This window comes from Papaver somniferum, chromosome 2, assembly GCF_003573695.1.
Source record: "Papaver somniferum cultivar HN1 chromosome 2, ASM357369v1, whole genome shotgun sequence".
Lineage (NCBI taxonomy): Eukaryota > Viridiplantae > Streptophyta > Magnoliopsida > Ranunculales > Papaveraceae > Papaver > Papaver somniferum.
The window spans coordinates 166,873,664-166,887,949 of NC_039359.1; positions in this window are offsets into that span (position 1 = coordinate 166,873,664).

Genomic DNA, 14,286 nt, shown 5'->3' on the forward strand with positions numbered 1-14,286 from the left:
ATCGTCCCATAAGGTCAGCAACTGACTCCACAATCACGAGACATCAATCATGTCACATGGGAGGATATTAACTAGGGTTTTGGTCTGGTGGTATACGGCACGTGTGTTCATACACAAGGTGAGAATGTGAGCAAGTCGTGTAATCAGTTGGAAGAGTCAGCAAAATAGTGGGTGGAAAATTAACCAAGTCTCCGCACGATGAGGAACTGGTTTTGACATGATTTCTCACTTCCCCACTCTCTGATTCCAGCAACTGTCACACTTCATGGGATCATGGTTTTTTCAACTCATGCATTATAAGATATCTCTGAATCCTGATCGAGAGGACAAGATTCGAATAATCGAAACGTTCGTCTAAAACAAGGGATTTCTCGGCAAGTTCATACAGACAATATTTCATCTACACGAACTCATCGTCTGAGCAATCACTCTCAATTGAGTAAAATTCAATCATTCAGAGCATACTTACGCTGAATTCACAACACACCTACAATCTTAGATCACCATTGATCTCACATATTCTCAGCTTCTCTCCTACGGATCAACCCATCCTCTCTTGTGACCGAATTGACTCTGGAACGGACATTGTTCTTCGTTTAGGTCGGAGTCCTATAGATTGATCTCTCGAACTTAAAGCACTCCCTTCTTGCAGTGCATCTGTATGAGGTTCAACACTTGGCTCGGTTCAAGGAGTCTCCAAACGGACGTCTCCTCAATTCTGTAAATACCAGCAAATCATTTTTCCCCATCTACAGATTGGCGACCATAGTGGGAGATTAATCTCTCAGTTGCAATCTCACAATTCACAAAGATGGCTGGTCTTAGGTCTGGGTTAGTTACAGGTTCCAACACAAACGACGCTAGCACTAGCAACAACAACAATGAGGATATCCCGGAAACAATTCCGGCCTCTAACGCTGGCGGTGGTGATGTTACTCCTCCTCATGCTAACACGGAAGGTCATCCTCTGTTCGGCCGACACCCTGAGGAAGTCATAGGAAATCCACCACCTACCATTGATGATCTTGTCAAAGTGCAAGAGACTCTTGCAAAGAATCAAACTGATATGGCTGCAACACAGAAAGAGATATTCAATTATCTCAAGACTCTCACTGACAAGATGTCAGAGAAGACTCAAGGAAAAGGAAAAGAAAAGGAAACATCCTCAGATGTTGATCCTGAAGTAGTTCTAATTCATACAGTGGATGACAGTGAAGTCCGCAAAGCTGAAGACGATCCATCAGCGAGAAAATCATCAAATTTTATTACTCGAGAAGATTTGGAACACCTCTTGGAGAACCGTGAAAAAGACAAGACATCACATGTCCATCATCGCCAGCCTCCGTAACCTGCTGCTACGCAAATAATTCCTCTTCGAAAAGGTTATACCTCTCCAACCTTCACTTTGTATGATGGAACAGGCAATGCTCGAGAGCATGTCTCTCGGTTTCTGGAAGCGTTGGGCGAACATGAGCACAATCATGTCGTCCGTCTGAAGCAATTTTCAAAATCCCTGAAAGGCAGGGCATATACCTGGTACAACAACATCACGCTAGGAAGTATCACCAGTTGGAGAGAAATGATTAACGCCTTCTACAGAAAGTACTTCTTTGTATCAAAGAAAATTACTCTCTCTGATCTTGGAAGAATGTTTCAGAGGAGCAATGAACACCCCAATGACTACGTGAAAAGATTCAGAGTCCAGGCCCTGGACTGTCATGATCCAAACGTCACAGAACAACAACTGGTAGACTTGTGTATCAACGACATGATCCCGGTCTACAGAGCCTTATTGTAAAATCTTCGTTTCCAGACCTTCTCAGAGCTTTATTAAGCGGCGAAGAGATCGGCTACTACTGCACCCGCTTTACTGGAAAGAGCAAAGTCTTCAAGATCGAGGAACCTCGGAGCAGCCGACGCCTAGTCAACAATCAGTACAATCTCCATCCTTCAACAAACGTTGTTGCTGAAAGTAATGAAAGGAAAGCCGAGACACAACGCTTCTCTAACATCCCAGGATCCTCTGAAGGCGCAAAGAAAATATAACCAATCCTGAAATGCACAAACCTCGACCCGGCATCAACGAACGGGGAAATGATCAGACAGACTCAAACTTCTCTCTTCTCATGAAGGAGTGATCGAGTTACTAGAAGTCTGGGTTCAAGATGGTGCAATCAAATTGTCGTTCATCAGGAGAGAGCCAACTGAAGAAGAAATGGAGAATCCCAGCATCAACTGGAGACTGAAGGAGTACACAAGAATTCTCCCCCAATCAGTACCTTTACACTCTCTGAGCAACCTATCAAAGAGGCAGCTAAATCCTTGGTCGAACGTGAGTTTCTCTATCTGTCGAAGGCACAAAGGAGAGACGTGTTCACAGCACTGAACCACATCGTGTCAAGAAGTCCATTCCGGAAATACTTCTTGAGCCTCCAGCCACAGACCAAGAGATATACGACTGGGGACTGCTTACCACAGTCAATCTCAGAAGAAACGAATTTGGAAAAACGTTGGTCGATGTTGGCACCGCCATCAACAACATTCCACTGAAAACCATCGGATCCACATGCATCACTCGACAAGAAGATACTCATGCTCCCATCTCAATCAGAGACCTTGAAGGAACGGTCAGAACTACTTATGGCTACATCACTCTCAAAGTGAACATGAGTTCAACCTGGACAGAAACCAAGTTTCACATTATCAGGAAGATCCAGGATATGACATGTTCTTCAGACGAGCGTGGATCCACGCTGAAAAGATGGGTACTTACAAAGCGCCTTTGGTTACACATCTCTCCAACGAAGAAAGTTCTGATACAAAAGATTTGGCGGATGTTCCATCATCAAAGCACTTGGAGGAATTTCGAACTTTGACGAGGTTGAAACAAGAACTTGCAAAAGATGCATAGACATTCATCAAAAGGTCCTGCACTCAGGCGAGTCTCATTCCTCCCATGTCTATGTCATTTATTTCCTCACATGCTATTCTAGCATGGGGACTCAATTCTGCTAGCATCTATGCTATTGCAAGACGCTATAAGTGGGTAATCTCACTTCAGCAATATTTTACCAAGTGGTTGAATCTGACATTTCTCGGAATCGAACATCTCACTGAAACATTCATTACTGAGATGATGTTCAAACACGGCAAAGAATAATTTGGGCATTTCTCCATAGCCTTGCAGGAGTGTTCGCGTGTGCCACAAAATCATAAAGCTATGATGTCTGCACAAGTGTTGAATCCCACTACCGCGACTAAAGGAATGCTGAATCAACAGAAGATAGTTGGGAGCCAAACGATCAAACCTAAGACATGTTCAAGGGATATGACGCTTCAACGCTCAAGAAGCCTTCAAATTGTGCTCCCAATCAAAGAGTACACCTCCTATAACGGCGCATCTATCTTCAGCACAAATATCTCGACGATGACACACTGATTCAACACTAGCGCAATCAAAGTGTAACTAAATTACAATCGCTAATTCTTCATTATCCCGTGATAAGACTTCTGAAGCAGATGCAACATCATTCATCCATGGATGGCACAAACTCCTTCAACATACACTGGGGACTTGATCTTATTGGAATTTGAAATCTTATGTGATTCCATGAAACTTCATCAACGGAACCTCTCTATATCACAAGCCTTGCACGACCAAGGAACTTTTATACTCACATCCAGAATGGAGACCGTCGCTGTTATCTGCCACAATAACGTCGATTCCCTGACGAAGCCACTTCACAGTAAAGTCATATTCAGGAGAATTTAGGTTGAAATCCTAGAACATCTTCATCTTAGGAATGCTCAACTCACCAACTAGTTCATGAATGTAAAAGGCTCACTGGATGAAGGAGCAAAGAATATATCTATAATCATGGTTCTATCCCTTTTAGGTCCCTGGGGCAACTCCAACCATAGTATCGGAATCAACAAGTATATGTGTAGCAACTCCATTCATAGTCTCAGCATCAACAAGAACATCTGGAGAAAATTCAGTCGTGGTCTCAGCATCAACAACGGTCTCAGAAGCAACATCCTCATGACAAGGCTTCATCAACTAACCATTCTCTCAAGTGTTACACATGAAGCGGACTTCTCCAAGAACTAAAGATTGATATCAATATATGTAGACATGATAACATGTTCACATGAAAGTCTTCCCAAAGCTTACACGACGGGCGGGAACAATCCCAAGTCTTCTACAAGATGTTCTCATCACCTCTACAAATGAGATACAACACATTTCGGTCCATGGGTTTAGAAAAACATACCAAAAGGGCGCATCAATCGGACATACAAGCTGAAAAATATGGCCTTTACCGTCAGGTCTATGAAATCTGAAAAATTTGTACGGGGTTACAAATTACAAATGTGCATGCTTCGTTGGCTGACCTCTACAACTCCAAATTGAGTGATTATTTCCCCATGTGATAACTCAGTCTCTTAGATTCAAAAGTTGGGGTCAAGCACTGAATTCCGACACCATATGAGGTTCCTACAGCTTCCAGAGTATACAATATGCAAGCAGCAATTCTTAGACGAGATTCATAACTTCCACAGTCGATCGATGTCCACCGGGTCTTTCCACTAAGTCCTTCATCAAGGTACCTTCAAATTCGACCACCTAGGTCTTTACATCAATTTTTCTACCTGGGTCCTCTATCCATGTCTTGCCAGAAGAAGAGAAAACGAAAAGGAGAGATTTAACAAAATACTGGGGACTGACGGTCCACTGATCATGATGATCAGTTTCACAGTCCAAGACCCGTGGCACCAGATTCTCATGTGCTAATCATTCATCATAAAAGCAATGCTACCACCAAGACATGAAACCATGGTCATTACATCACCCCCTCTTGAGAGCAACCTCAGTTATGGTCCCGTGACCAGGGTTTCAGAAGTGATGTTTCTACGACTGACAGAAACAAGATGGAACTGCAAGCACCGTGCTCATGTATCAATCAAGGGGTCCTGATCTCAAATTAATAAATGACATTAAAATCCTTCACCAACCGTTCCAGACACAAGCGAATGGTCTAAAGATACAACATGAGTGTTTTACAACAAGCTCGCCTGAGATAATTTTACACTGTCACGCACAAAGCAGCGAGATGGGAGAAATTGGTGAAGAATATAGGGATGGGGTCATATACCATTCTCTTCGTATGGATGTCCTCTACAAACATATCCAAAATTCATAGCAATTGGAGAAACGAGCAAAAAGATGTGGCCAAAACATTGGACTACATACCAGCTGAAAAATTTCTGGAAGTCTCCTGGAAGTTTACTGTTTCGTCAATTTCGTCCCGTAAACGTGATCAAAAGCCTAAAACTTCTTTTTTAAAGCTTGGAAATTTTCTGAGGATGAAGAAACATGGGCAGATCACGAAAATACGACATCGGACGAAGATTGTACAACATTTTCAGTGAAGACCTGACTTCTGAATTTTCTGATGACAAATTATGACGAAATTCTTCATTCATATACGCCTTTCGCACGTGATCAGACTTCATCTTCAGCCTCTAGTCCCATTTGCTGAAGCCAGCGGCGTTTTGCTGATAAGCTGCAAGCCTTTCGTCTTCAGCTTTCCTTTTCAGTAATAACTCATATCGTCCCTGCTTCTCTTCTGCATCCGCGAAGGCTAAGAAATCGTTGACTCCATAACGGATGACTCCCAGATGATCGAGAAACATAAAGGCATCAGCTTTCCAGCGTCTCTGAAAGGTTGATTCACCTCGGCATGAACATCTGCAGAAGTCTTCATCTTTGACGATATTTCCGGAGCGTTCCCCGGAAGGGCCAGAAGAGTGGTTGTAACCAAAAGTCACCACTATCTGCGAAAGACATGGAGTCATGGATATACCAATAACAAATGCGTAACAAAATGGTAACAATCCAACTCTTACCTACTTACAATTTCACTAGCTATAGTGATTATAACGTCAGAATTTCTAAAACTTGCTCGTTCCCTCAAACCTGCAAAGACGAGCAAAATTCATTATTCAAAATCATGACTTGATTTTCATAAAACCGTGAACAACCCACGTGAATTTTAACATCTACTAGTTTTCAAAAACTAGACAGACGTCCATTCTATAATTGTGAAAACTCACATACATACATTATTATAACATGTATAATAGTCTACTTTCAACAGTTGTTCAAAATCAAAACATGATTTTACAAAATATACAAATATTTAACGTGAAACTCACGTAAATTTGAATAATATATCTATATATTTTTGCTCCCTCGCACAAGCATTTGTCTTTGAAGCGAGAGTATATTTTCAAAGATTTCTGAAAGCTTGAAGATAAAAAAATTTCATGAAAGCTCATAAACAAAATTTTATTACTAACAGACGCACGTTTATTAAAAAAAAAAACTTTTCTCTCGTACGAGCATCCACCTTTGAAACGAGAGTTTATTCCACTTTGTAAAATCTCACATACTTAAAAAATAATAATTTTGGTTCTCGTGAAAGCTCATAGACAAAATTTTATATCATCAGACTGAGGTCCATTTTGTTTGTTCCTTGAACTAACAAACGAACGAGCGTTTGTTCCTAAAACAAGGATTTACTTTCTTGGGCTCGGACCCATGAATACTAAATCAACCAAGGTTCGATCACCAAATCAGCAGTACTACACCAATTTGCGCTCGATGCTCTATCATGCTACTGGGATATTCGTTCAAGCCGTGGTTCGCTCGCGCGATCGAAAATCCGGTAACATCTTATCTTACGACTAAGTTCAATTACTTATTTCGTTCATAACTGGAAAATCACCATTCAGTGCTGACTGAGGAACATGACTATTCCTCACTAAGTAGGGGACTTAATGTAGATGGTGGATTTTCGACAAGCGCAAAATCGTAAAACCATAATTATACATACTCCGGATCCGGCAATCGGATGAGTATTGAGACTCATGTCTCTCAATAAAGCGTGAAAGCTCATGCCATAAAATCTCTGACTAAGAAGGCTGTCTCTCAGATTATATGTAGATGTGTAGTCTCCTAGCTGAGGCCACGACACATCTCATGAATACTGATCAATTTCAGTAATTATTTTTATATAGAATCAAAATATTGGACGGCTCCTAGACAGCGTGCCTGCTAGTATAGAGCAATAACGTCTTCAGGATGCAACCGGGTTTTCCCTGACTATATAGGAGAAATATGACACTCCAACAAGTTCATATTGCTCAACTCTCAGATAATTAATGCTCCTAGATAAGAATCCCTGCTAGTATAGAGCCATCAATTAATTATCTCTAATCATAGCCGAATATTCAACTATATTCTACGATTCTTAGAATGTTTCGTTACTTCAATTTATGGTTTTCCCAGCAGAATTCCATGGGTTAGTAATAAATATTCAACGTGCAGGCATCTGAGCGTCGAATAAGCTCTGACTAAAATGGTGCAAGTGTACTTAGCAATAATGCACAAACTAGCATTTGAATGCGCAAACGAGCATTTCAAAAATACAAATGAACGATGAGCCTATGCAAAATAGGAAGGAATAATAATAATAAGAAGAAAATATTAGCAAAGGCGCCAGGGGACTGGGCTCACCAGCCGGCTGGTCACGCTGTGACCAGTCCCACGCCCAATGTTATATTTTTATCATATTTTATTATTTTTCCCTGATCTCATGAAAATTCTATCATTCGAGTCAATCTCCTTCGTTTCAAGGAAATTCTCTAATCTCATGATATTTCTTTATGTCAAAGAAAATAATAAAATTAGGGAAAGGTGTCACGGGACCGAGCACCAGCCGGTCCTCCATGCCCTAGCCGTGGCCGGTCCCACACCTCACGGTTCCCCATTATTTTATTTCCCTCAATCCATGAAAATTCTCTGATTTCATGAATTTTCCCTAAAACCATGAAAATTCCTTGATTTCATGAATTTTCCCTAAACCTGTGAAAAATATAATAAAATTAATAAAACTCATGGGACCGGGCCTAGACGGGCGTTCATGCCCTAGCCGGCCCCACACACGTCTCTTATTTTATTATTATTATTTGTTTTGTTTTCCTCATTCCATGAAAACTCCTTGATTTCAACAAAATACTTTGGTTTCAACAAATCTCTTTGATTTTATGAAAATTCCTTAAAATCATGAAAATTACATAAAATTGGGAAGAGTGCCCTGGGACCGTGCCCCTTGGCCATTGCCGGTCCCACACTCCATCATTCCCTATTTTATTATTATTTTATTTCTGTCATCTCATGGAAGTTCCCTAATTTCATAAAACTCTCCAGTTTCATGGAATTTCCCTCAATTCAGAGAAAATACATAAAATTACATAAAACTGGGAAAGTGTGGGACCGTACTTGTCAGCCGGCCGACCATGCCCTATCCTTGGCCGGTCCCACACCTTGAAATTCCCTGTTTTATCTATTATTTTTTATCATCTCATGTATTTTTGGTAGTTTCAGCAAAACCCTGGATTCTGCATATTTTCTCAAAATGTTGCTCAAACGCACATCGGAAAATATTGAAACTCTCAGGACTGAGATACAGACACTTGGTGACACATGCACATCCCCTTGACCGACGAAGGGTGGCCCTAAGGCTTGCAAACAGCCGGTCCCATTTGTTTTAATGATTTTAACCTAATTTGCTCAATTGCTCATATTAGGTTCAAACTCTTTTCAAGCAATTGAGGGTTTGCTCAAACGACCATCAATTGGTCCCACGGCCACCAAGAGCCGGTCTCATGACCTCTTGGTCGGTCCCTCATCTTCTCATGACTAGGTTTTATTATCTGACGCTCACACGAGCATTGTTTGAATAAATGATTAAACCAGCATTTAATCATTCTTTCACCGACTGGTGTTCAAGAGACTTTGGTATTTTGCTCATTCGATCATCTGGGCGTTACATGGTCGACTCGTCATCCCATGTAGTCGGTCCCTGCGGTTCTTGCTTCGCTGATTTTCAATAAATCGTTAATTTATCAAAATTAGGGTTTTGAATCCAGAGCTCTGCAAAAACATAATTTTGAGCAGATTCAAATGCTAATAATTTTATGTTGATCCTACGATCAACACTTTTGTTTATTATACTCGACCCAGCAGTCAGTATCTTAAATTAATATTTTATTTGGTCATGCTACCAACAATTCATCGAGTAATATTTGCTCAGACTAGCAATATTTGCTCAAACCGGCAATATTTGCTCGAACTAGCAATATTTGTCCAGATTAAAGATATTGGTTCAACCATCAATATTCATCAATTCAGCAACACAGTTTGCTCGTCTTAAATTATCAACATTTATCCAATGATGCCTTGTCTCAGCAGACATGCATTTAATTCATGTGTCTCAGAACATTTGCAAATTATGTTCAACTCAGCAATACAAGGACTCATCGTCCCATAAGGTCAGCTACTGACTCCACAATCACGAGACATCAATCGTGTCACATGGGGGGATATTAACTAGGATTTTGGTATGGCGATCTATGACACGTGTGTTCATACACACGATGAGAGTGTGAGCAAGTCGTGCAATCAGTTGGAAGAGTCAGCAAAGTAGTGAGTGGAAAATTAACCAAGTCTCTGCACGATGAGCAACTGGTTTTGACATGATTTCCCACTTCCCCACTCTCTGATTCCAGCAACTGTCACACTTCATGGGATCATAGTGTTTTCAACTCCTGAATTATAAGATATCTCTGAATCCTGATTGAGAGGACAAGATTCGAATACTCGAACATTCTTCTAAAACAAGGGATTTCTCGGCAAGTTCATACAGACAATATTTCGTCTACACGAACTCATCGTATGAGCAATCACTATCAACTGAGTAAAATTCAATCATTCAGAGCATACTTATGCTGAATTCACAACACACCTACAATCTCATATCACCATTGATCTCACATATTCTCAGCTTCCCTCCTACAGATCAACCCATCCTCTCTTGTGACCGAATTGACTCTGGAATGACCATTGTTCTTGGTTTAGGCCGGAGTCCTATAGATTGATCTCTCGAACTTAAAACACTCCCTTATTGTAGTGCATCTGTGTGAGTTTCAACATTTCGCTCGGTTCAAGGAGTCTCCACACGGACGTCTCCTCAATTCTGTAAAGACCAGCAAATCATTTTTCCCCATCTACAACTGTTAACTAAATTCCTTGTTTATAAGTCCAATAGGTTTATCAGGAGGTCTTATTCTCTTGTGGAAAAAAGGATTCCCTTGTGATTTTGTTTGCAGTAAAGAAAATAAGATACATTTGTTAATCACATCCAATCCTTCAAAACAAGAGTGGATTCTCTCTTGCATCTATGGTTCAACCTATAATGATGGGAAACAAACTCAGTGAGGTTTTATTACAGATCCCAGTGAAAATCTTTTTCAACCGTGGGTAGTTATGAAAATGTACATCTTAATAAAAGAGGTCGGTCTTCAAATAAATCCTCAATTAACAACCGGGTGTGCAACACAATTGATGTTGCTGGACTCATGGATATGGGTTTTGTTGGTAACAATTTCAACTTGACTAACAGAGCTAATAGTAAAGGCTATAAAAAAGCCAGGATTGATTTTTCCCTTAATTCTCAATAGAAAATCAATTATCCTGATTCTAAAGTCTACCACTTGCTTTTCTTAGGTTCAAATCGTTGTCCATTCTCTTGGAAACCGAGGCAGATTTCACTAGACCTAGGAATGCATGGAAATTATATCAATGTTGGTTAAGAGATCCCACATGCTCTAAGATGATTACTTCAGCATGGTCCACTTCTGATACTAGTCATACCTCTCAAAGCGTGAATTATATATAAGCTTGTCGCAACTAGAAAAGGTTTAGCTAAATGGAGTAGAAATCATTTTAGGAAGGTACATGAACAACTAAATACCATTCAAAGAAGGTTTTGGTGGGGGGCATAAGAGTAGCAGATCTATCAGCTTAATAGCTTGGGACTCACTCTCTTTCTTTAAAAATGATGGCGGGCTTGGCTTTAGGGATTTAGAACAATACAATATTGCTCTTATCACAAAGATAGACTGGAGATTTTGTAATGAGTCAGGCCAGCTTTGGGTTAAAATTCTTAAATCCAAATATTCATCATTCTTTGAGTTCTTACATCTTCAAAATGAGCATCAAAACTCTTCATGGATATTGAAATGAATAGAAGAAGGACTACAAAATATAAAGAAATATCATAGATGGTATGGTATGACAAATGGGTTTATGGATTAGATAAACCACCTGTGCCGAATAACAGCTTTGCTGAACCAGCTAGAATAGTGTATGTCTGCGACTTAATGCTGAAAAACCCAAGAATATAGAATTTTCATCTATACAAGCATTATTTCCTGCTCACACAACTAGATTGATTATTAGTATGCATCTAGTTCAGCACGGACGTGACAATATGGTTTGGGAACCAAGTAGCATATGCATTTTTTCAATCGAATCAACTTACAAGGCTTTGACAACTAACTGATCATATCAGGTATATCAAAATCGACAGGCCATTCTGAAGGAAACATGGAAAAAACTATGGAAGATTAAATCCTCTCATAAAATAAAAAAATTTCATCTGGAAATGTCTGAAAGCCATTATTCCAACTAAAGTGAAGCTTAGTAGATATAAAGAAGACATAAGCACATGCCCTCTTTGCTACTCTGATCAGGAAACTCCTGAACACCTTATCATTATGATCACTCGAGTTATATTTGGATTCTAATGGATGTTAACACTAATAACATTTAGAGGAATCACACCCAGTCACTTCTTTACAAAAACCTTTGATAGTTATATAGACTTAACAAACAAATGGCTTCTCACCATGATGACAACTACCCGGTATATCTGGAAGAATATATGCAATAAGGTGTTTCAGAATAAAAATCTTAACAATTACATCACCATAAAAAATATTACCAGTTTGATACATCAGTGCAACAAGGAAAATGAGACTGAAAATTATACTTCCACTGCAATCTGTATAGATAAATGGCTTCCTCTTTCATCCAATCACTTTAAGATCAATATTGATGCTTCCTTTGATGATTTTCATAATAATTCTGGTATTGGTTTAATTATTCGGGATCATACAGGTACCTTCACATCAGAGGAAAATTATGCAATGGAGGACTAGATGTTGAACAAACATAGTGCTTGGCGTTCAAAGAACTATCTTATGTGCCAAGACTCTAGAAGTTGGCAACGTTATTTTAGAATCTGATAGTTTGAATGTAGTTAACTTTGTTAGAGGTGCAACCCGTCATGTACACTGGATAAACCAGGGCATTGTAGAAGAATAAAGCACCTCTTATCTAGAATGTTGTTATGTCAGGTCAGTCAAGTAAAGAGAACGCACAACAACTCATCTCATAAAATAGCTAACAAATCTAGAACTGATAGAGCTTCTTTTGAATTTTTAAAAACCATCTCGGTTAAATTTGCAGATGTTATAAGGGATGATGAAGTTAGCCCGATGTTGTGTAATATTAACTAATAAATATATTTTGTGTTCTGTTTCAAAAAAAAATCTTTTATCCTTGTTCGAATTTTTATTTTTCCTATACCTACTAACTTAATTAAAACTCTAATTTATAAGCACACAAACACAATTTTTTCTACTATCCAAATTTCATTTTAAACTCTTCTGTTATCCTCTTATTTTCTCTTCCACTTTTATACCAGTTTTAAATACGGATTTTAGAAATCTGTATATTATAAGTACTTTCCGACTAAGCTGTGTCTTCTTTATATATTTGGGATTGATGTAATGACTCGTCCCTCCATCGATACTGTCCCCACTTAGCCATTGCGGTTATCCGGCAGTGTGGGGTTTTTCAACGGGCATCGCTGCAGTAATCCAGCAGCAACTTCCCGGGAGGTCACCCATCCCAGGACTACTCCCGTCCGAGCACGCACACTTTACTACAGAGTTTTCTGCCAACTCATAAGCTAATTGTGCTGAAAAGGCCTCGGTGTTAGGAAAGGACAAACCATTAATTATATTCCATTCGGCCGAGCACTGCCGAATATCAGGGTATTACAATACCATCACCTTAAATTGGAGTTGGAGCCGTCCTCGGCTCCTGAATATATATACAAGCCCATATTTCCGACGTTTCCTACCCCTCATGAGAAGCACCTAGACAACCCCGTCCAGCGTACCTTCCTACCCTCGGCAAGAGACGCGTCATCAGCTCTGATACCATTTGTAAATGACCCGTCCCTCCATCGATATTGTCCCCACTTATCTACTATAGATATCCGGCAGTATGGGGTTTTCAACGGGCATCGCTGCGGTAATACAACAGAAACTTCCCGGGAGGTCACCCATCCCTGGAGTACTCCCGCTCGAGCACGCTTAACTGCAGAGTTTTCTGCCAACTCCGGAGCCAATTGTGCTGGAAAGCCCTCGGTGTTAGGAAAGGACGAACCATTACTTATATTCCATTCGGCCGAGCACTGCCGAATATCGGGGTATTACAATTGATAAATTGAGTGAGTAGTAATTATAAAATTAAAGTTGTAAAGAGAAGTTCGGCCATGAATTTAGTGAAAAAAACTTTGTAGAACTAGCCGAAACTTCTGAAAATGAAGAACAGTTCGGCTATTTCGCAAAAAAAATCCTAGCCGAATATTTAGATAAAAGCTCGGTTAAGTAGCAATTTTTTTCCTCCTAGCCGAACTTTTCTCTGAAATCCTATATATTGAGTTCGGTTACGTCTCAATTTGTTTCTCCTAACCGAATTTTTCTTTGAAAACCTATATATTGAGTTTAGTTATGTCGCAATTTTTTTCTCCTAACCGAACTTTTCTCTGAAAGCAAAAACTCCATTAAAACCAAGTTCGGCTACCTGTTCTTCAGATCTTGTAGCCGAACGAGTTTGACTTAGCTCAAATCAAGCTATGAAATTTCTCATTTTCAGAAAATATTAGCTAAATTCAAGCAACAGAAAACTAAATTTGAAGTATGCCGAATTGAGTGAAGAGACTATTTCTTTCCTAAAGCGTTTGAGAAACTACTTTGGTAGATATGATGTTAATCATAAAATTGGTAGTTCTCTTTTCCATATATTATGTATTATTATTCAAGAAAGTGTTGGAGCGCATATTGTCGCCCGGCTTCCAACCATTGATGTGTAATTTTTCTTTTTTTCTTTTTTAAATTTTATGCCTCTGGTGGTGTCTTTTTTAAATACTTAATGTCAAAATGTTTCATATAAAATTGTTGATATCAATATGGTTATTAATTGGCTAACGGGCACCTAGCTCAGCTGGTCATCCCCGTTTTCTA